At 48.3% G+C, this 19,906-nt stretch overlaps 1 protein-coding gene and 1 non-coding gene across 7 annotated transcripts in view; both read left to right on the top strand.

Moving 5' to 3' along the window:
* Positions 1-19,906, top strand: part of garnl3 (GTPase activating Rap/RanGAP domain like 3) — a 569,928-nt gene that overhangs the window by 89,214 nt on the left and 460,808 nt on the right. The window lies entirely within an intron of this gene.
* Positions 5,545-5,618, top strand: trnat-agu. The gene has a single exon. It is a non-coding gene; the product is annotated as a tRNA-Thr (tRNA).

Below are 19,906 nucleotides of genomic sequence, written 5' to 3'. Positions count from 1 at the left end.
TTCTTGTCCAAATCCTGTCCATTCATCTGGTTTCTCCACACTCTGAATGCTAGTTCCACTACAGGACAATGACCACCCAACATTTGGACCACAGGGGTGGAAATGTTTAGCTTATTAAGATGCATTTGTATAGCGCCTTTAACTTTGAGTACTGTCTGTTCCACAGTAGGAAAGAAGGTGGCACTGAAGCATTCATGACATTGCTTTAGGGCACGCAGGTCGGTCTGAGAAATGAGCAATAAGCAGGTTTTCAAAGATATAAAACATAGAGGTCTGGGGGGAAGGTTCAAAGGAATTGGACCATGACAGTGAAAGAGTCTGCTATCTAAGATGAAATACTGGATGGGAGGAACCCCAATGAGAGGAGGCATGAGGGAATGTAAAACAACAAGGTTATAAACATGAAGAACAAGACAGTGGAGAAAGTTTAGAGATAGGGACTTAGTGTTGGTCAAGGGGAAGGCAGCGATAGGTAAGTGGCACTTGATGTAGGAGAGGATGAAGGCACCGACTTCTCAACCTTGCCCCTCGCCCGAGATGTGGTGATCCTCAGGTCAAATTGCCACCAGTCAGCTCTCCCCCTCAAAGGGGAAAGCAGCCTACGGTCATCTGGGACTATGGCGACTTTACCTTTACCTAAGAGAGGATGATGGCAGAAGAGCTTTTGATGTGGAATTTAGGGAGGATGCAGACCAGAGGCCAGACGCTGAATTCAGAGGTCACAATGGTTTGAAATTAAGTGTGCGAGGAGAGACGGTGAATGTTGCAGAGGCTGATCTTGGTAGTGCAGATGATGAGGTGCTTGAAGTTGAACTCTCAATTGAACAAATGGGCCAATTGCATGCAGTTGGATTCAATTTGAATGAACACACATGGAAGGTGATGGAGTCAATAACAAGGGCATGGATTTTCTGGCAGTAAGTTTGGCCCTTCCCAAACTGTTTATCAGCATTCATGACCATTTCACATGGGGAGGAGAGGCACAAAACAGCAGCCGAGAACATCCTACGGATGCTTTTGTGTTTTGGTTGAAATTTTTACTTCTAGATATGTAACACTGACATGTTGAAACAATTGAACATGCCTAAAGACGTTACTTTATGACGCATTTTAATGAATCAAATAGTTGTGGCTGCATCCAAGTAAATTTGGGATTTTCTCAATTTATGTTCAGTCATTTTGCAAAGTATTGTGTCCCCCACAACATTTACAAACTTCCTGCCATCTATTGGTTAGGTGGATTGCTAAATATTTGAGAAGGTAGGATATTATTTTTGGCATTCTCATCCTGCATGCAAATGATAAATTATACCATTTTGTGAGTGCATCATGAGCGAGATTCACCTGAGGAAGGAGCTGCGCTCCGAAAGCTCGTGTTTGAAACAAACCTGTTGGACTTTAACCTGGTGTTGTAAGACTTCTTACTGGACGCAAAAAGAAGCACTGTCTAAGGAAGGGAGTTATAGTAGATCGACTGCCAGCTCTGAAGGATGCCTTTGGCAAAGTGTATGTGAAAGGATAAAATCATTCTCAGCCCTCATACCTAAACTGTGATTTGTGTACAGAGGTGGGTTCACGGAACTGGAAAAAAAGGTTTCTACTTTTTCACTGGACGGCTATTTTGAGAAATTGCCGTCAATAATTTAATACAGAAATGAACAAGTTGAAGGTTACTTCAAAGCAGATTTAAACTTTGCTGCATAAACAGTGAGGCCAAGATTTTACACATGTTTGGTGGCACAGCTACACAGTGGTTAGCACCGCTGCCTCACAGCTCCATGGATCCGGGTTCAATTCCCGCCTTGGGAAGTGTGGAGTTCACACTTTCTCCCCGTGTCTGTGTGGGTTTCCTCCCACAAATCCCAAAGATGTGCAGGTTAGGTGGATGCTAAATTGCCCCTTTGCGGGGTTACTTGGTTATGGGGAAAGGGTGGGGGCGTGGGCTTAGGTAGGGTGTTCTTTCTAAGGGCCGGTGCAGACTTGACGGGCTAAATGGCCGCCTTCTACACTGTTGATTCTATGCTTTGGACATTAGCACATTTGGGCTTCTTTGAGGGCAAAATGTTAATCGGCCAAGAATATTCAGCTGAATGAAAGAAAGAAGAAACACAATATAATCTTTCTCCTGAAGCCCAGAAATGTTGGAGAATGAAAGGTTTAGTGAGAGGGAAGAACTGAGGGAGACCAACATTAGTAGAGAAATGGTGCTGGGAAAACTGATGGGATTGAAGGCAGGATAAATCCCCAGGGCCTGAGAATCTGCATCCCAGTGTGCTTCAGGAGGTGGCTCTGGAAATAGTGGATGCATTGGTGGTCATCTTCCGGGATTCTATAGACGCTGGAACGGTCCCTGCAGATTGGAGGGTAGCTCACGTCACTCCGATATTCAAATAGGGAGGTGGAGAGAAAGCAGGGAATTATAGACCAGTAAGCCTAACATCGGTAGTGGGGAAAATGCTTGAATCCATTATATAGGACTTTATAGCGGAACATTTAGAAAGCAGTGGCAGAATCAGTCAGAGTCAGCGTGGATTTATGAAGGGAAAATCATGCTTGATAAATCTGTTGGAATTCTTTGAAGAGGTAACCAGTACAGTCGACAAGGGGGATCCAGTCGATGTGGTATATTTGGACTTTCAGAAGGCGTTTGACAAAGGCCCGCCTAAGAGTTTATTGTGTAAAGTTAAAGCCCATGGGATTGGGGGAAACATATTGAGGTGGATAGAAAACTGGTTGGCAGAGAGGAAACAAAGAGTAGGGATTAATGGGTCCTTTTCAAATTGGCAGGCAGTAACTAGTGGGGTACCACATAGATCGGTGCTGGGACCCCAGCTATTCACAACATACATTAATGATTTGTATGAGGGAACAAAAGGTAACATCTCAAAGTTTGCAGATGATACCAAATTAGGTGGGAGGGTGAATTGTGACGTGGATGCAGGGATCCTCCAGCAAGATCTGGACAGGTTGGGCGAGTGGGCAAACCAATGGCAGATGAAGTATAATTTGAATAAGTGTGAGGTTATTCATTTTGGGTGTAAATTGGTAGAGAGGAGTGTGCAGCAGGACCTGGGTGTCCTTGTGCACCATTCACTGAAGGTAAGCATGCAGGTGCAGCAGGCGGTAAAGAAGGTTAATGGTATGTTGGCTTTCATTGCGAGAGGTTTCAAGTATAGAAGCAGGGATGGTATGCTGAAATTGTACAGGGCCTTGGTGAGGCCACACTGGAGTATTGTGTGCAGTTTTGGTCTCCTTCTCTGAGGAAGGATGTTCTTGCTCTCGAGGGTGTGTAGCAAAGGTTTACCAGACTGATTCCAGGGATGGCGGGACTGTCATATGAGGAAAGATTGACTAGGTTGGGATTGTTCTCGCTGGAGTTCAGAAGAATGAGGGCGGGATCTCATAGAGACTTATCGAATTATAATGGGACTAGACAGATGTAGGGAAGATGTTATCAATGATGGGTGTGTCCAGAACCAGGGGTCACAGCCTGAGGATTCAGAGTAAACCATTTTGGACAGAGATAAGGAGACATTTCTTCACACAAGGAGTGGTGAGCCTGTGGAATTCATTACCACAGGAAGTAGTTGATGCTAAATCATTGAATATATTCAAGAGGCGGCTGGATAGCACTTGGGGAGAATGGGATCAAAAGTTATGGGAGAAAGCAGGATTAGGCTATTGAGTTGGATGATCAGCCATGATCGTGATGAATGGTGGAGTAGCCTCCAAGGGCCGAAAGGCCTCCTACTCCTATCTTCTATGTATCTATGTCAGCCAGTTCTTGTTGCAAGTGATAAATATGACACTTTTGTGCAGCGTTTACTTTGATTCTCCGTTCCCGCTGCAGTGAATGGAGATTTGGCTCAGTGCCAAATTTTCCGTCGTCGCTGGCAGCGGGAGCAAGGACGGACTCGCAAGGGAGAATCCCGCCCAATTGAAATTCCTTTTTGCCTTTGTAATCAATAAAATCAAACTTCAAATTTAAGCAGAGAATTGGAGTAAGATGTGTGGGTGCATTGTTTTTCCTGACTGTCAGAGCGTATTGGCATTTCCCAGTCATTGGTTTGCCTTATATCATAAGCCGACCTACAGTGATTGTATGTAAGGGTTTTGAACAACTACTGCTTTAATTCGATTTTAATGGATAAGTTGCTGTTAAGGGTCTTCAAGTTCTTGCTTTTTGTACTTAATGAAGCTCTTTCCTGCCTGTGTGGAGGAGGCAGGATTCCTTACTTTGCTCCTTGGAGGAATGCTAAGGAGATTACAGCAATCGACATTTAAGGATACTCTACCAAACTAAATTAGAATGAATATATAACATATCTGTAACAAGATCTATTGGGGCACTTAGTGTTTTTTGCCTTCTTGTAGCGGTGTGAGTATATCAAAATACTAATTTAACGGTTATCTATCTTACTGGTGTGCTACATTATCTTCCATATGTGAGAGTGGGGGACCTTTTTAAACAATTCAAAGTAAGTGGATCACTGATATTAGGGGAGGCCACATATTAAATTGATTGATGTTACAGCTGCTCAAAATCAAGACATCCAGGCAGCATTTGACTGAGGTGACACATCAATGAGCCCGAATAAAATTGCAGTCAATAGAAATCGGGGGAATGCTCCCCACTGGGTGGAGTCACAACTAAGCTGAAGGGAGGTGGTTGTGGTTGTTGGAGACCAGTTATTTCAGTATCAGGACATCATTGCAGGAGTTCCTTAGGGTGGTGTCCGAGGCGCAAGCATCTTCAACTGCTTCATCAATGACCTTCCCTTCATCATCAGGTTAGAAGTAGGGACGTTCGCTGATGATCGCCCAATGTTCAGCTTCATTCGCGACTCCTCAGATACCGAAGCAGTCTGTGGCAAATAACATTAACATTCATGCCACACATGTACCAGGCAATGACTATCTCCACCAACAGAGATTCTTACTACCTTCCCATGATTTTCAACGGTATTACTAATGCTGAATCCCCCAATATCCACATCCACATCCTTGGGGGGGTGGGGGAAGACCCCGCGTACTACGTTAACCATTCACTCTCTTCACCTCCAATGGACTGTGGCTGTAGTGTGTGCCATCTACAAGATGCACTTCAGCATGCCATCAAGATTTCTCCTGCAGCACATTGCAAACCCACAACTACTACCACCTAAAAGAAGCGACTAGGCTGGATGTGTCGTGCCTGGTGCACAGGTCAGTAATGGTGGTTTGTCCATTCTTTTATATTCTCATTTGATTTCTTTGTCGTGGTTTGATATGACGGAGTTAACCACATGGTAATGGCTTCAGTTTTCTGGATTTACGGCCCATTTCGCAATTTATCATGCTGGGATCTGAATGCTTGCTCAATGTATCCTTCAAGATGTGTGCATGATAACCATATGCCTATTTTGAAGAACCTGCCATACATGGCAAACAGATGGTAGAAGGAACATCGCTCTTGCTTATCTGGTTTGCTAGTCCAGTAGCTGGATTCCAATGGACGATTTCAAACTTTCCAAGCTAGTTTGAGCTAGAGCATGCATCAGATTTGGCTCTGTGGCTTAGTTGGTTAAAGCGCCTGTCTAGTAAATAGGAGATCCTGAGTTCAAATCTCAGCAGTGTCTTCCTTTCTTCCTGGGCGGCACGGTAGCACAGTGGTTGGCACAGTTGCTTCACAGTGCCAGGGTCCCAGGTTCAATTCCCATCTGTGTGGAGTCTGCATGTTCTCCACGTGTTTGCATGGGTTTCCTCCGGTCTCCAGCCACAAATCCCGCAAGATGTGCTGTTAGGCAAATTGGACATTCTGAATGCTCCCTCCGTGTACCCGGAATGTGGTGACTAGGGGCTTTTCACAGTAACTACATTGCAGTGTCAATGTAAGCCTACTTGCGCCAATAAAGATTATTATTAGATATCACATTGTTCCATCTCTGATACAGTTGATGCAATAACCCTGGGCAGCACGGTGGCACAGTAGTTAGCGCTGCTGCCTCACAGCGCCAGGGGCCCGGGGTCAATTCTGACCTTGGGTCACTGTCTGTGCGGAGTCTGCACTTTCTCCCCGTGTCTGCGTGGGTTTCCTCCGGGGTGCTCTTGTTTCCTCCCACAGTAACCTCAGGTTAAATGGATTGGCCATGCTAAATTGCCCTTTAGTGTCCAAAGGTTATCTGGGGTTATGAGGTTGCAGGGATGGGCTGGGAAGTGAGCCTAGGTAGGGCGCTCTTTCGGAGGGTTGGTGCAAAGTCGATGGGCTGAATGGCCTCTTTCTGCACTGTAGCGATTCTATCACGTGCCATTCTTTGTTTCTGTTATGGTTGATGTTTTGTAGTGTGGTAATCTAATTTATTTTCAATGTTATTGGACTTTCAAAAGGCATTCGATACAAATACCACACGAACAGAAGTGTCAGAAAAGTTATAGCTCATGAAGAAAGTTCAGAGCTTCCAGGAGGCGCTGGCCTCCACGTTGTTGGAAGAGTTATTGATGGCAGGATGAATGGAGAAGGGGGTATGTCAGCGATCTATCGGAGGTTTCAGGGGGAGGATAAGGTATCCTTGGGAGGGGGGGAGGGGGGATTAAAGCCAAGTGGGAGGAAGATTTAGGGGAGGTTATGGAGGATGGTCTGTGGTGTGAGGTGCTCCGGAGGGTAAGCGCCTCAACCTCGTGCGTGAGGTTGGGGCCGTAAACGCTGAAGGTCGTTCGGCATCATTAGGGCGCACCTCACGAGGGTGAGGATGAGCTAACTCTTTGAGGGGGTAGAGGATGTATGTGAGCGCTGTGGGGGGAGTCTCGCAAACCATGTTCACATGTTGCAGTCCTGCCCGAAGCTGGAGGGGTATTGGAGGGAGGTTTTTAAGGTCACCTCGGGGGTGGTACATGTGCATTTTGAACCAGGGTCCATAGAAGCCATTTTCGGGGTGTCGGACCAGCCCGGGCTGCAGCCAGGCGCTTGGAGAGATGTTTTAGCTTTTGCCTCACTGATTGCCCGCGAGGTGGGTCCTGCTGGGGTGGAGGCCACTCTCTCCACCCTCTGCCCTGGCGTGGCGGGGAGACTTGCTGGAGTTTTTGACACTCAAGTAGATGAAGTTTGAGCAGAGGGGTGGATGGAAGGGTTCTACATTTCATGGGCATTGTTTATTATGCACTTTCAAGAATTGGAAGCCATCGAACATTGGGGGGGTGGGAGGGGGGGGTTGAGCATATTGTTTATGGGATGACCATTGATTCCCTTTAGGTCTTTTAGTTTTTGGATTGTATGGGTGATGTTTGGGTTTGTATGTTGAAGGGGATGCTGGTTCGGGGATTGATACTGTGCTTGTCATTGTTGGCTATCTTTTGTTGTGTATTTGGTGAAAATGTGGAAAATGAGGAGAATAAAATAAAAAAGTTATAGCTCACGGAACGAAAGGGGCAGTAACAATGTGGATAGAAAATTGGCGCAATTACAGGAAGATGAGAGCAATGGTCAATGGGTAATATTCGGATATTATTTGGAGCAAGGTTTGGAATGGAGTTGATATTGGGGGTTGGTATTGGCTCCTTGCTTTTCCTGATACATATTAATGATCTAGCTCTTGATATGGAGGGGTCAATTTCAAAGTTTGCAGATGTTGCAAAACCTGAAATATTGTAAACTATGAGGAGGACAGCGGAGAACTTCAAAAGGACATAGACAAGTTGGTGGAGTGGGCAGATCAGCGGCAGATGAAGTTCAGTGAAGAGAAGGGTGAGGTGATGCATTTTGGTAGGAAGAGCATGGACAGACAATATATATTAAGGGGTATAATTCTTAAGGGGTTGCAAGAGCAGAGGGACCTGGGTGTATATATGCATGGATCATTGAAGGTGACAAGACAGGTGGAGAGAGAAGTTAATAAAGCCTATAGTATTCTGGGCTTTATTATTGGGGCACAGAGGGCAAGAGCGAGGAGATTGTGCTGAACTTATACAAGACACTAGTAAGGCCTCAGCTGGAGTACTGTGTACAGTTCTGGGTGCCACAGTATAGGAACAATGTGAATGCATTGGAGAAGGTGCAGAAGAAATTTTGCAATGATGGTTCCAGGGATGAGAAACTTCAGTTATGGATAGATTGGACAGAAGAAGGCTAAGAGGAGATTTGATAGAGGTGTTCAAAATTACGATGAGGCTGAAGACAGTAGATGGAGAGAAACTGTCCCCACTTGTATAAAGATCAAGAACAAGGCTACAGACCAAGGCTAAGGAGTGCTGAAAAATGGAATTGCCGACACAGACTTGATGGACCGAAGGGGATCTCTCCGTGCTGTAAAACTCTGACGGCACAGATTTAAAGTGATTTTCAAAAACAGCAAATGTGATGTGAGAACTTCTTTTTCACATATTGAATGGTTTGTGTTTGGAATGCACAGCCTGGAAGTGTGGGTGGATGCCAGTTTAATTGAGACATTCAAGAGGACATTAGATGATTACTTGACTAGAAACAATGTGCACAAAGGTACGGGGAAAAGGCAGGTGGGGTGATGGCACAAAGCTAGAATGCTCATTTGGAGATACAATGGGCTGAATGGCCTCCTTCTGTGCCATAACAATTCTGTGATTCTGTGATTTTATCATTGCTCCTCATTGATTCCATACCCTTATCTGGCTTTTCTTTTATGACAGGTTTTTCATGCGTATCTTTCTACATTTCCTACGCGTAGTCTGCCATGGGCATGAACACACTGAGCAAAGCCCATAGCGTTAAATTAAAGTTACTGTACTATTCAGTTTTAAACAGGAATGCTTCCTCTGACTTTCTGTACTCCAAAACTTGCTGTTTGTAGCTGTTTTCCTCTCTGTGTTCCTTATCTCTTTCAATCCTCCCTTCTTTTACCATCCTCGTTACTTTCTGCCTCTTTCTCGTCCTTGTTCCCAAACCAAATTTGTTGCTGATCAAATTCTGAGTTCAGAGGGCAGCTTGATGACCACACATGGAATACTGTGTTCAGTTCTGGTCACCCGCTTACAGGAAGGATATTGTTAAACTAGAAAGAGTGCAGAAGAGATTTGCGAGGATGCTACCAGGACTTGATAGTTTGAGTTATAAGGAGAGGGCTGGATAGGCTGGGACGTTTTTCCCTGGAGCCTGGGGGATTTAGGGGTGATCTTATAGAGGTCTATAAAATAATGAGCATAGATAAGGGAGATAGTCAAGCTCTTTTCCCAAAGGTAGAGGAGTCTAGAACTAGAGGGCATAGGTTTAAGTTGAGAGGGGAGAGATACAAAAGAGACCAGAGAGGATAGTTCTTCACACAGTGGATGATGAGCATCAGGAATGGGCTGCCAGAGGCAGTGGTAGAGGCGGGCACGATTTTGTCTTTTAAAAAGCAGTTAGATAGTTACATGGGGAGGGTGGATATAGAGGGATATGGGTCTAGAGGGATATGAGTTTAGTGATAGGAACTGGGCGGCATGGACAAGCTGGGCCAAAGGGCCTGTTTCCGTGCTATAAACATATATGACACTAAATATGGGCTAGTGGGACTAACATAGTGATAGAAACTGGGCGGCATGGACCAGCTGGGCCGAAAGGCCTGTTTCAATGCTGTAAACATCTATGACTCTATGATGACATTAGGGGAGATAGAAGTAGCCATGCCTTGGAATAATGTCAGTGCCTTATTGTGCACCTGCCTGGTGTTGGATTTGCACATTCTCTCTCTCTCCCCCATTTGGTTATTGTAATTGTGCATAACTTCAATCTACCGCATTGCGTAACAATAAGCACTGAATAAATTCTTTGTGAATGAAACAGAGCAAATTGTTGGTTAGAAACTCACGAAAACCACAGGAAGGGGAAGAAGGCAGGCGAACTGAATGAGGGCAGCCACTTACTGGTGTGAAAGTTGTGAGGGTATCTGTCACAATTTAAGTTATCAGTTTGCAGAAGTGAAAAAGACACAAAGATATTCCATTCACTCACGCCTAATGTTCGTCACAAATCGTTTCCTTTATGGGTTACTGTTTAGGGGAGGTTGCGATGAGTTTTCCTTCCATTGGTCTTGTTGAATAAAGTTGTATTTGAAAAGGGAACACCTGTAGCTGCTTTAAGTTAACTGCCGAGGGGCCATGTCCAACGTAAGCCAGTTTTAACATGTTGTGAATTTGTCTGAAATCCTAGACAGGCTAATTTCCATATTTTGAGGCTATCCTACAGGGAAGTGTTGGGTCCTGGAGAAAGACGACGACTGAGTCATTATTCAAATCGGCCAGAAAACTCAGCATCCTTTGATTAAAAAGATGGCTCTCCGTTTCAAGTGTGGCCAGTTAAAATGGAACCTGATACTGTGGAGAGAATGCCCAAATAGTGAAAACCAAATACGACATGTATTCACAAGCGCCAATGCAACATGAATGTTGGGTAGTGCAGGCCCAAGCATTCGGCATCATTAGGCAATATTTTGCTGCTTCTGAAATCTTAGGTGAGTAAATGTTGGAAAGTGGCTGAAGGAACGTCTTTCAGAAAGTCTCAGCTCGAAGCCTGTCAAAGGGATGGCAACATATAATCACCAACTTTGGTAACGGGGGTATCAGTTAACACACACTCTGTATGAGGTGATCAGTAACAGCCATTTGGATATGCTGTCGTCACCTGACACTGAGTAATCAGAACCTAACTTTCCAAGTGTACGTAGTGCTGTCTTCTCTTTATTTAAGTACACACAGTGTACTTAATGCTGTCTTCTCTTTATTCAAGTACACACAGTGTACTTAATGCTGTCTTCTCTTTATTTAAGTACACACAGTGTACGTAGTGCTGTCTTCTCTTTATTCAAGTACACACAGTGTACTTAATGCTGTCTTCTCTTTATTCAAGTACACACAGTGTACTTAATGCTGTCTTCTCGTTATTTAAGTACACAGTGTACGTAGTGCTGTCTTCTCTTTATTCAAGTACACACAGTGTATTTAATGCTGTCTTCTCTTTATTCAAGCACACACAGTGTGTTTAGTTGCTTCTAACATGCTGCCGTTAGTACTACATGGTAGGGTAATTAATTTTGCCCTTCTCCCATTATTAAACCAATCCAGCTTCTTTGTTGTGAGATTATATTTCCAGTATTGCACAGGTACCGGACCTCACATCCGGGAGGTTTGGGACCGGATGCTTTCCTGCAGTTGTTGATTTTCAGGATTTTGGGAATATGATAGTGAGTCAATAAAACTCTAGCCGGGCTGATTTCTCTGCCCCAGGGAGAGATGAGGGGCGGGGCAGGGCAGGCCAACTTCTGCGCCGTTAACCCCAACATGGGATAAGTAAGGTCGATCCCAAAGAGCACGGGATCAGCGGGCCGTGACCCGGATTTCAATGGACCCACGGACAGGTCCTTGTGGATAGGGGGTCCGTATCTTTGGAGGGAATTTTTCAAAGCTTTGTCAGAGTGTCAGGTTCAGACTGAAAACTGGCAGGTATCTGTCCAGATGCACAATCGAGTTTTCACTCCGATTCTCTAGCACTCATTGCACAGAAAATCTAGGGATGTGATTTGTGCCATCACTCTGGCGGCAACACCGTCTCTATGGCGATCGAGGCGTCATCTTTAAAGGGCACACTGATCAGCAAGAAATACAAACTCCCTCCCATTCCATCCTGTGGCCATGGAGGATCCCCATCCACAAGCATTGTAGTGATTTCTCCCTACCCCACCCACCTACCAAGCAAGTATCAGAGCATTTACGTCAGGACAAGTGCCCACCCCGCCACACGTAAAGGAAACCCCCACCCAGTTGGGGCTCCACAGAGGGCCTGACCTGGCAGTGTCCCTCACCATCTGGGGCTGTGCTTACCTATGCGACCTGGCGTGGTTACCGTGACTGCTTTTCGGCTAGGAAAACATTACGCTGGCTGGGTGGGATAATGGAAGTAGCGGCATTTAGCGCTATAATTACATTTAAATTTATGTTAAAATGTGCCATTCAAGCTTGCGCCTTTTCTGGGGGTGAACTTGATCACATCAACGGGGGGGGGGGGGGGGGGGGGGGGGGGGGGGGGGGGGGGGGGGGGGGGGGGGGGGGGGGGGGGGGGGGGGGGGGGGGGGAGGGCGGCTATGGGAAGATCTTGTTCCGATATCGCACCGACGTAAATTCCTGTTGAACCCTCTCGTGAGATTTGCAGCCATTACTGATTTCCACCATGGCGACTCATAGGCCAGGCGTAGATCTTGGGCCTTCATGTTCTGATTATAATGTAATGTACAAAAGTGACCAAAGATTATAAAAACAAACCAAGCATTGGCAGTTTAAAGTGAATGAATTACTTTTTGCTTGAAATTCTCATACCTAAAGGACTCAGAAAATTGTAACAATTACTAATAACTCATTCAAGTTATTCTATATTGGGCAGAACAAATAAAGAATAAAGGCAAGCAACACTTCATAAAATGACTACTTTTACCTGTCAGCTCTTCGATTCCAGTGGGGTTCGATTACAGCAGCTTCTCCGCAATATGATTGGGAGAAAGCCATTGACGAGAGGGTGAGTAGTTCAGGAAGTTGTCATTCCTGCACAAGTTGAAGTGGTCGTGAAGGCCACTGTGCCCACTGTTTTATTTGGATTTTCCATGTGCAAGTGGTTGCTTTGAATGACATCCAGAGTAAATGCTTTTTGTCCAAATTCTTGTGAAAATGTTCATTGCCAGAGCTCCTGCAAAAAGGGTTACACGGTAGAACAACTCACAATGACAAAGAATGAGAGTGGTTCAATCTGTGGGGATTTTCAGCACACAAACACAATGTGTAAAATCTCCTTTCGCTTGTAGATTCAGGTCACAATGTGCGTTCATCGGAGAGGGTGGGATTGCGGTCGTCGGCGATGATTAATGTGCAGTTAATGACAAACTGTATATGACTGTTGCTTTGCTTGTCAACGTTCGACTAATTGAACTTAAAGGGAGAGAGAAGTATTGTTTTTTCTGGTGGGGGGTCGGTGGCGGGGGAGGGGAGGGGGGGAGAATTTTTAACACAGGTTGGGATGGACACTTGACAAGCGAATGGGACTTCATAGAGAGTGGAGCCAGCAGCATTTTCTGCAGAGGAGGGGAGGGAAAGGCTGTGTGGTAATAGGCAGGCAACATGACCAAGGGAGCAGCCACCTGCAGACAATGAGTAAAACCTGGAGCCTTTGCTCTGGATCCAGCTCAAATGACTTAGCTTCAGTATGTTGGACCTGCTGCTGATAGAGGTCTGCGGCGTGGTCAGGCTGAATAACAGGGAAATGTTCTGAGGTGTCCGACTTACGTTTGTTGGATTTTAAGAGGGGAATAAGTGAAACATGCTATAGAATAACGGGCGGGATTCTCTCAGCCCAGGGCCACCCTGCGATTCCCAGCCTGGGATGGGCCGAGCGGCCATCGTAAAAAAACCGAGTCCTGCTGGCAGCTGTTCACACCTGCTCTCAACCGGCGGGACCTCGGGGTGAAGGGTCCGGGGGCGGCCTGTGGGGAGGGGAGGGGTGGGCCTCCGATGTGGTCTGGCCCGCGATCAGAGGCCCACCGATCGGGTGGGCGGGCCTCTCTGGCTGGGGGCCTCCTTTCCTCCTCACTGGGCCCCTGTAACCCTGTGCCGTGTTGCGTCGGTCCGGCGCGGAGAAGGAGCCACTGCGCATGCGCGCGTTGGCGCCGGTACCACTGTGCATGCGCAGACCCCGCGGTGCCCAGTTCACGCCAGGATCAGCCGCTGGGAGCTGGAGCGGTGTGGATCGTTCCAGTGCCGTGCTGGCCCCTTGTAGGGGCCAGAATTGCTGATCCTGAGGCCTTGTTGACGCCGTCGGGAAACGCGACGGCATTTCCGACGGCGTCAACACTTAGCCTCAGGATCACAGAATCCCGCCCAGTGTGTAAGCTTTTAATTTAAAAAAAATCAAGATACAAATAATTGTGATGTAAAAGTGAGTTCTCCTTGAAACAGAGATGAGAAGCTTAATGGGTTCCGATGACGTAGGGTGACCCTGTGAACATCTTAATTGGTGCTGGGCATGAGTCTCTCCATTAGGATGAGTCACAACGTGCTATAAAAATATTGGCCCTGAGTTGTTCCAGGGGGAGAGCTGTCCGACTGGCAAGACTGCAAGGCACTTATTCTGAATTCCTCGGATGGGAAACTATTTCTTACTTGCTCTCGAATGTGTAAAAAAAAAAAAAATCAATATATGGATCGTTTCTGACTGGCATTCAGATTCAGGAGTTGTCCAGTCACATGATCAAAACAGGTTTCGGAAAAAGTGTGAGCCTCCCAAGCATGTTGGGCTTGCATTTTGGTAGGTGTGCGTGACTCATGTACTCAATACAAGCCGCTTTGTTTGAGTTACAATGAGGATATCTCGAGCTAGTCATTCTTTCACACAAGTGATTGAATTTTGATCCTTTAGATTTGTCGCTGGGATTGTTGCAATTTTTATAATGCGGCAATTAAACAATGAAAGAACCGATGGGCTGGAGTTTTGTTGCCAGATAATTATTGAATAAAAGTTCCCATAGGGCACCCTGAAAAGATCTGTGCTTATGTTCCTGGTTTTATCTTGAATTTAAGGCCACAATGAAGTGCCACGACCTTGTGCTGTCGGTGACATACCTGATGTAACAACCTCTCCGGAGCTGCCTCAGGTAGTCAGCTTGGTGTTGGAGAATGGGGTGAGGGTGGTGGGGTGGGGTGTGATTCTGTTTTTGCAGTGACTCAACCCCAAAGTGTCCCATGAAAGGAACGGTTGACCTTCCTGCTCCTTACTCATTCATGGGACGTGGGTGTCATTGGTGAGGTCAGCATTCATTGCCCATTCTTAATTGCCCTTGAGAAGGTCATGGTGACATGCCTTCCTGCATAACTGCATTGTGTGCCACCAGGTAGGCACACCCATCGATCTCTTAGTGAGAGTTCCAGAACTCTGACCTGTTGAGGAAGGAACGGTGATGACACTATAAGTCAGGATGGTGCGTGACTCGTCAGAGGCAATTTAATTTCCTCGGCACTTGAGTTCTGAAAGATTGGTTACCCATTCCTAGTTCAGGGAGACTCTTTCGGAATGTGGGTTGCAAGTGCTGCATTTCCAGACTGTAACTTGTGGTTTCCTGTGTTGAGCAACTCCAGAGCGCCCTTCAGCCTCATTCCAAGACTGAGCCCTTGCTGCTTTGGAAAGCACCGGCATGACCTCCAAAATCGGTCACTGGAGGGACCGACCCTCCTTTTAATGGCCCCACAGATCAGATCACTAGGTCAAAACAATGAAGATATTTCTATTGAGGTTCATATTTTTTTTTGTAAAAACGTGTGTGCACTTTGAACAAAATGTATTTCCCATGGCACCTGTTTGCCTTTATTTACCCTGCAGGCGCACATTCTATAATAGCCACTAAATATTTCGAGAGGCCCAAAATGGGATTTGTGGCAGTGAGATTTTGGTTTGGGATCTCCTCCCCCCCCCCCCCGCCGATGCTGCAGTTGGGTTGACACCCAGGAAGGATGTCTAATTGATTGGGGCAGCACGGTAGCATAGTGGTTAGCACAATTGCTTCACAGCTCCAGGGTCCCGGCTTTGGTCACTGTCTGTGCGGAGTCTGCACGTTCTCCCCGTGTGTGCGTGGGTTTCCTCCGCGTGCTCCGGTTTCCTCCCACAGTCCAAAGATGTGCAGGTTAGGTGGATTGGCCAGGCTAAATTGCCCTTTGTGTCCAAAATTGCCCTTAGTGTTGGGTGGGGTTACTGGGTTATGGGGATAGGGTGGAGTTGTGGGCTTGGGTAGGGTGCTCTTTCCAAGAGCCGGTGCAGACCCGATGGGCCAAATGGCCTCCTTCTGCACTGTAAATTCTATTCTATGAAATCTAATCAGAAACCATCTAATTATAGGGCTTGACACCGCTACTCTCTGTCAGATCTTACACAGCCAGCGTGCATCACGACTGATGACCACGTCAGGGTGCGCACAGGCAAGTATAGCCCCTGGGCAGCACCCTGACACTGCCATTGTGGCATTGCACTGACACCTCTGAGGGCTGATGCCTCTGAAGGGAATAGGCCTGATACTTGCGTTGGGGATGGACGGGCAGGAAGTGCCAGATACCTGTATGGTGGATGTGGGTCACTCCACTGCTTGTGTGCAGGGTGCTCCTCTGTGTCCTTGGGGGGTGGCATGCGGGAGGTTGGAGGATCTTTATCTTTATTGTAAATTGGGAGATCCTTCAAAGATGGTGCCATGCCACAATCTCTGTGGAGTCCGTCTTGCCAGCTCTATTGGGTCCCCTCCCGCCAGAGTGAGTGTGCACTGAGTGCCAGAAAATCCGGAGTGCAATCTCGGCTGTGTAACTGGAGAGATACCCACCGGTTTTCAATCCGAACCTGACACTCTGCCAGATTTTGGGAAAATTCCACCCTTGAGTTTGACATCAAGCACCTATCTACTCTAATCCTGGGCGAAATTCTCCGACCCCACGCAGGGTCGGAGAATCGGCCGGCAGCGGCGTTATTCCCGCTCCCGCAGGGTTTTTAAATCTCTGACCGGCCAAAAACCGGCGCTGTGCAAATCCCGCCAGCAGCCTCTGAAAACAGCTGGCGCCGGCGGGATTTCATTTTTTTTTTAGTTTCCACAAATCTCCGGCCCGGATGGGCCGAAGTCCCGCCGACGTGGCCACGGGTCACGTCGGCGAAAATCACAGTTGCTTTAGAACGGCGTCAACCATTGATGATGGTTGACGCCGTTCAGTGTCGGGGGGGGGGGGGGGGGGGGGGGTTGCGGCATCGGGGGGGGGGGGTTGCGGCATCGGGGGGGTGTGGTTGCGGCATCGGGGGGGTTGCGGCATCGGGGGGGTTGCGGCATTCGGGGGGGTTGCGGCATCGGGGGGGTTGCGGCATCGGGGAGTTGCGGCATCGGGGGGGGGGTTGCGGCATCGGGGGGGGGTTGCAGCATCGGGGGGGTTTGCGGCAATCGGGGGGGTTGCGGCATCGGGGGGTGGGGGCGGCATTGCGGCAACCAGGGGGGGGTGGGTTGCGCATCGGGGGGGGGGGGTTGCGCCAATCGCGGGGGGGGGTTGCGGCATCGGGGGGGGGGTTGCGGCATCGGGGGGGGTTGCGGCACCGGGGGGGGGGGGGGGGGTTGCGGCAATCGGGGGGGTGGGCTGCGGCATCGGGGGGGTTTGGGGGCAGCGGCGTGCAGAGAGGGGGGGGCGACGGATGCCCGGGGCCAACGCACCGTCGCCCCCCCCTCTGTACGCCGCTGCCCCCTATCCCAACCACCCCCCCTCACCACCCCTACCTCCCTCCAATGCCCCTACCCCCCTCCCCACCACCCCTACCCCCCTCCCCACCACCCCTACCCCCCTCCATGCCACCCCCCCCATCTCTCGCAACGCCGCAACCCCCCACCCTCAACGCCGCAACCCCCCTCATCGCCGCAACCCCCCCCTCTCACGCCGGGTCCCCCCCCTCTCAACGCCGGGGTCCCCCCCCTCTCAACGCCGCCCCCCCTCTCTCAACTCAACACACGCAACCCCCCCCTCAACTCAACGCCGCAAACCCCCCCCTCAACTCAACGCCGCAAACCCCCCCCCCCTCTCCTCTCCTCTCCTCTCAACTCAACGCCGCAAACCACCCAACGCCGGGTCTGTCTCTCTCCTCCTCCCCCTCCTCCCCCCCCCCAAATGCCGGGCTGTCTCTCTCCTCCTCCTCCCCCCCCCCCCCCCAAACGCCGGGTCTCACCACTTCCGCAGCTGGTGAAACTGACGCGTATCGCGTCAGTCAGCTGCTGGCCCCTCCGGGAACGGAGAATAGCGGCCTAAAAGAAGGCCCCGATGCCGGAGTCATCTACACCGATTTTTCTCGCCGGAAATCGGCGTTACGACGGTCTGCAGAGAATTTTGCCCCCTATTTGCCAGAACGTGGTCCATATCCTTGTATGCTATGACGTTTCAAGCGCTCATCTGAATGCTTCTGAAATGCTGGTTCCTGCCTCTACCACCCTTTCAGACAGCGAGTTCCAGTTTCCCATCACCCTCTGGGTGAAAAGGTTCGCCCTCAAATACCCTCTAAATCACCCATCCATCATCATAAATCTAAGGCCCTTGGTTATTGACCCCGCTGCTAAGGGTAAAGGTTTCTCCCTGTCTACCGTATCTAATTCTGTACACCCCCATCAGCCTGCTCTGCTCTGAGGAAAACAAAGCTTCTGCAGAAAGAAAAGCGACTGCCCCTTTCCCTTTGAGGGAAGAGCAACTCCCGCAGTGTCAGACAGGTTATCCACATCCTTTGGCCAGGGTACCTTCCGCAGGACAAGGCAGCATGAATGGATGGAAATAGGCAATCATTTCACCAAAAATCTTCCAATCAGTTTCCCAGTGGAACCAAGCAAGGCTGGAGGAGGAAGCTTCGCTTGAAGGATCCTTCAAAGTCTTTCCCATGGGGGGGAAGGGATTGCGCTTGCCCACATTTGTAAAACAAGGAGCAACCTCAGGGGGTGAGGACCTGTACTCCCAACTCACATCCTCTTTTTAAAAAACTGACGTGGGTGTTTCTGGCAAGCGTGGCAATTATTGCTGATCACCAGTTGTCCTCGGGAATGTGGGGGTGGGTCTCCTTGGAGTGGTTTTTTCAACTGGGTGACCGACAGGGGCCGCTGAAGAGGGCAGAGCCAACCATGCTGGTGCAGGACTGGAGTCAGATATCGGCCAGTCTGGCGAAAGGATGACATGTTTCCCTTCTGAAAGGACACTGGTGAACCTATTGCATTTGTGCGACCATCTGACAGCTCTGTGGTCCATCTTACTGACGCCAGTAGCTCACCTCCAGAGTTTTGCAATCTGCAACTCAAAATCTTAAACTGCTGCGGTGGGATTTGACCCCATTTTTGGATTGCTAGTCCAGGCCGCTGATTCATTATTGTCTCAGCATAACCACAGCACCACTGTCCCCGAGTGCTTTTGAGAGGCAGAAGACGGAGCACTAAAAGAAGTTGATAGTGGTGTGAAACCTGTTTCGTCAGCCGCGTCCTGACTTTGTTTTCTAGCATTGCTCTGTGTAAACTGGCTGGGCACAGTTGGAGAACAACTTGTCAGTCTGTTGATTGCGCTAGTCCACCATCTGTCGCCTTCCTCCACACAGCTTAAGGAAGTCCCCAGTCAGGTCTCCTTGGAATCTACTGATAACAGCACAGTCAGCGAAGCCCCAAGTGACACTGTAGCTGCTGTTTCGCCACTGTTTTTTTGATTGATCATTGTGGAAGCCCTTTGTCCTGATCACTGCCCTCCCCTTCCCCACGCTCCACCGTCTGTCACAGGTGATTTGTTCTTTCCCTTTGGATTTTCCGACAATGTTCTGCATAACCCAATCCATCTTAAAAACGGCCATCACCCCCACAAGGGCCACGGGGAAACCATCATTGATCTCCCCGTGGGACACGTGGAGTACAAGCTTCCCGGGTAGGGGGCGGAGGCCAACTCTCTGGGGCTCGCTATGAGCTAACATAAAAGCAGGCCCAAAACAGGGCCTGGTGTGGTGAGCCCTCCCAGCTAAGATTGCACTGGGAGCGATATGCTGCGTTTTGCAGCCCGTTTGTAAATAGTGTAAATAAATCTATGTTCGTTTACCGCCAGCCTCCTCTGAGTCATTAAAATAACGAACTTCAACGTTCTCTTCTCTCCGTTCTCAATGCACCTGAACAAGTGGCCAACGGGTGACCAGGAGCTGGTAGAATTTACAGCTTTTGGGGTTCAGCTCCATCAGCAGTTGGGCTTTTGAGACCAGCAGGAGTTTGCTGAATATCTTCATATTAAAATGGGAAAATGTGAACCTTCCCACTTGTTCTGGGAACCCAAATATACTATCAGAATAAAATCAATTGGATGTTTCAAAAACTCATTGTGGTAAGCTACGTATGAGAAAATCTTGATTAAATATCAATCTCCGTTATCTACT

The sequence above is a fragment of the Scyliorhinus canicula genome, chromosome 21 (assembly GCF_902713615.1).
Source record: "Scyliorhinus canicula chromosome 21, sScyCan1.1, whole genome shotgun sequence".
Classification (NCBI taxonomy): domain Eukaryota; kingdom Metazoa; phylum Chordata; class Chondrichthyes; order Carcharhiniformes; family Scyliorhinidae; genus Scyliorhinus; species Scyliorhinus canicula.
This window is presented reverse-complemented; position numbering and strand designations above follow the sequence as displayed.